Source organism: Microcebus murinus, chromosome 4 (genome assembly GCF_040939455.1).
Source record: "Microcebus murinus isolate Inina chromosome 4, M.murinus_Inina_mat1.0, whole genome shotgun sequence".
NCBI lineage: Eukaryota > Metazoa > Chordata > Mammalia > Primates > Cheirogaleidae > Microcebus > Microcebus murinus.
Window position 1 is genome coordinate 11,727,267 of NC_134107.1, and position 4,169 is coordinate 11,731,435.

At 54.4% G+C, this 4,169-nt stretch overlaps 1 long non-coding RNA gene across 1 annotated transcript; it reads left to right on the forward strand.

The window, feature by feature from the left end:
• Positions 1 to 1,317: 1,317 nt before the first annotated feature.
• LOC142870451 (uncharacterized) lies at positions 1,318 to 3,252 on the forward strand. Its single transcript, XR_012918825.1, has 3 exons — positions 1,318 to 1,574; positions 1,815 to 1,892; positions 3,168 to 3,252. It is a non-coding gene; the product is annotated as an uncharacterized LOC142870451 (long non-coding RNA).
• The last annotated feature ends 917 nt before the right edge of the window (positions 3,253 to 4,169 follow it).

Below are 4,169 nucleotides of genomic sequence, written 5' to 3' on the forward strand. Positions count from 1 at the left end.
CATGAACACACATACACATATTTCCTTTTCCTCAAGAATGTCAAACTATAAATATAGTTTTATAACTTGCTCTTTTTCACCTAACAACACATTGCCAATTAACTCAGCAATTAGCTTTGCTGGCAGCAGAGAGAAACAGGTTTTCTGCACAGATGATGCAGGAAGCATCAGTTCGAGCCCACCACGTGGCTCTGGGCCAGGAAGCAGGCAGTGGAGGGAGGGGGCGCCTTTCAGACCACAGTCCTCCCCCAGTGTAGATGCAGGAACCTCAGGCTTTGGGCAGGCATGTCCATGCCTTGCATAGCTGTCTGTCTTCCCAAAGCCCTGGGCTTAGCTTGCAAGAAAAATGAACCATCTGACAATGTGGTTGTGCATTTATGACGGAGGTGGTCAGAGATACAGGGCTGTTCCCTCTGGCTTTCCACCTTCTTCCACCTTTCTGGGTTCCAGAGATGGACCAAGAGACCCTGAGCTTGTGCAGACTGGGGTGTGAGAGTTCCTGGCGGCGGTCCCCCCACCCCCCTTTGCCTGGGAGGGGCCAGGCTGTGATCGTGATGGGCAATGGCTGCTGCTTTGTCAGGCCGGCAGGCTGCTTGCCACACAGCCATGACAAAAGCCTGGGAGGTGGTTCCTGGAGCTGCTGGCTTTTGCTGTCCTGGTTTTCCCTGAGGTCCTCCTGCCTGCCAGACTCATGGCTTCATTGTCCTCAAACCAGGAATCAGCCACTGCTTACCACCACCCAGAGTGGGCTTGCTCTTAGGGCTGCCAGGTGGCGTTGGGGTTGCTGCTGGAAGCTGCAAGAGGCCAGCTGGGCGGGAATGTTGGGAGGGGAATACTAGGAAGGTGAGAGGGCCACATCCACTGTATCCACTGTGGCTGCGTCTCCCAACATCCTCTGCTCCTTCCTCCTGCTGCCACTGCGGAGCTCCAACTGGTATGGGTGCAATTGGCTCGGGCTCCAGGGATGGGCTCTGACTGGTCTAAACTGATCCATGGGATCCCATCCTCAGTGCCATGGGGATTCCCCATTTGGTATAGGGAAGGATGCTTCTCTGCTCCCAGGGATGTGCAGGAGCTGTGCGTGAATGTGGTGTGTGCATGTATTTCCAACTGTGTAGTTGAGTTGGTAGCTTGAAATCAGGCATGGTGGAGTATTTACACCACAGAAATGGGCAAATGCTACAAACCAGGGCTTTCTCCCCTGCCCCACCCACCAGAGAGCTGACTAACTGGCACCGCTGACCCTCTCCCACTGATTGTGACCCAGGAGCCAGGAAGCCCAGCTGCAGCTGGTGGCTGCTCTGTGACCACAGAAGTGTGATGGTAGGAGGAGGCCAATGCCTTGGAGGACAGCAGAGAGAATGACCATGGCTTTTGATGGCATGTGTGATCATGCCTCACTTATGGACTTTTTGAGTACATTTTCCCACATTATTATTATTATTTTGAGACAGAATCTTATTCTGTCACCCTGGGTAGAGTGCAGTTGCACGTCAGCCTAGCTCACAGCAACCTCAAACTCCTGGGCTCAAGCAATCCTCCCTCCTCAGCCTCCCAAGTAGCCAGGACTACAGGTGAGCACCATGATGCCCAGCTAATTATTTTGTTTCATATGGAGATGTTGTCTTGTTGTCTCACTGTGTTGCTCAGTCTGGTCTCCAACTCCTGGCCTTAAATGATGTTCCCACCTCGGCCTCCCAGAGTGCCGGGATTACGGGCATGAGCCATGGTGCCCAGTCCCTTTGTTGTTTTGTGAGGACTATTAGTCAAGAATATTTTAACAACTTCTGGAACACAAATCTGGCTCTGCACAGAGACTCGGCTGGACACTGTGAATCCACTCATGTCCCAGCTTTGGCTCTACTGGTGTCCCAGCTGCCCAAGGGGCTCAGGTATGTGGGGCAAAGGTGGGACTGTATGAGTCTGAGCAGGATTTTGGCTTATTCTCCTGGAATTTTTCCAGAAAAGAAATGATGGACCCAGGTAGTTAGGGAGCTATGATTCCACAGCTATAGAAAACAAAGTGCATTTTATTTATTTTTTTCTGGGAAATCTCCCAACGCTATTCATATGCTTTGGTCTCTTTTGTACTAAAGGATGTGGAGCAAAGCAGAACGTAGTGTCTTGGGGAAAAATGGAGGAAACAGCCCAATTTTAGGGACGTTTCTGGAAGGAACGGAGAATGCATTTTCTGTGTTCTCTCCCAGGGCGTACATGGTCAGCGGCCTTGGACCGGGCTGAGAAACACGTCCCACCAGCTGCCCGAAGCTTGCTTAGAGCCCTTAGGAGCTGGTGCTGGTCTTTAAAAAAAAAAAAAACCCAAACCCTTTGCAGCTGGGCTTCTCACCCTGTTGAGCTGGGTGGGCAATCAGTGATCTTAAAGGTCATCACAGGTCACATTTGCCCTCCTGCTGCCCAGTGCGGGGGCAGGCTCTGCTGGGCGCTCTTCCCTTACCCCTCGGCAGCATCCTCTGGGCACCTGCACCCCAGAAGCAAGGCCTTCTGGCCTCCGGGACATTTCTTCTCCTGTCTTGGCCCCCTTCTGTCTCTCTCCTGGGGGCCTGGGGGCTCACCTCCTCCCCTTGAAGTCTCCCCTGGGTTCAGTCTTTGGTGCTCTGTCTTCTAGGGGGGCCTCCTCAGCGACTTCCCCTTTTCTGTGGTTTCAGCGACCCCCGTCTCTCTGGAAGGTGGGTGGACAGCCTTGGGGTGCTGTGAGTTCTCCAGCACAACTGCTCTCCCCTAAAGGATGGCTGCTCCCTGCGGGGCTGGCAGAGAGGGATTCAGGGACCCTGACTCAGGGCCCACGCAGGGGTCAGGGGTCTCCACCTGCAGTGCTGGGAAGGATCAGGCAGGTGATACAGAGGAGTGGTTGGGGCCAGGTGAGGGCAGCAGGGAGGGGCGGGCCGAGGTCAGCGGGACAGGGACGGAGGGGCCTGGGCAGAGGGTGAGGGATGGCTGGGCTCCAGCCGGCTGTCACCACGTGGGAGTGAGGAGGCTCAGCAGTGCCAGAATAGCCATGTCTACCTTGCAGGGGTGTCGATGAGGATAAATGAGAGCTGTGTGCACGGCACCTGGCACGCGGCAGGCTGCCAACATGCGGAGCAGCCTCCTGGAGGAAGCTTTTTAAAATTTAAATTAAAAAAATTTTTTTAATTTCTATTTTTCAGAGACATGGTCTCAGTTTGTCACCCAGGCTGGAGTGCAGTGGTGTGATCATATCCAACTCCTGGGCTCAAGCGATCCTCCTGCCTCAGCCTCCCGAGTAGCTGGGACTACAGGCATGCGCCACCATGCCCAGCTATTTTTTTTTTTCTTCTATTTTTGGTAGAGATGGGTTCTTGCTCTTGCTCAGGCTGGTTTCAAACTCCTGACCTCAAGCGATCCTCCTGCCTCAGCCTTCCAGAGTGCTAGGATTGCAGGCGTGAGCCACCATGCCTGGGTCAGGAAGCATCTCAATTCTTCTACATTGAGCTCTCCTGCCTCTGACTGGCTGCCACAGTGTCATGCCCTCATCAAACATTCCTTGAGTGCCGGGATGTATCAGTTAGCTATTGCCCAACAGTGTTTAACAAACTGTCCCGAAAGTCAATGGCTTACAACAACGATTTAGTCTCCTGACTTTGTGGATTGGTCTGAGCCTGGCTGGTCCAGGCTGGACTTTGGCTGGGCAGCTGGGGCAGCTCTGCTTCTCCCTGCCGGTCCTCGGCTTGCTGCTGCAGGTCCTCTCCACGTGCCCCTGATCCTCGCTGGCCAGGAGGGGCGGCTGGGGCACGTTTCTCTCAGAGCGATGGTGCAGGCACAGGAGGGCGAGGGAACATATGAGACTCCTTGGGATGTGGCAGCTCATCACTTTTGCTCATGTGTCATCAGCAGAGCAAATCCTCAAAGTCAAGGGGCAGGAAGTACCCTTGCCGTGACAAGGCGGCAGCGAAGGTGTGCACGCAGCCAAGAGGTGGAGAGTCGGGCTACACTTCAGCCCACCATGCAGGAATGGGCACAGTCTGTTTCGGGCAAGTGCCTCTTTGCAGTGACTGACTCATGGGACAGGACCCTTCCTGAGTGGCCCTGGACCCTGTTAGGAGCCATCACCAGGGGAGGGGGTCGAGCAGCCCAAGGAACATGAGCAAGGATTAGAGCCGGCATTTCTGTGCAGAGGGGTAGGGGCGGAG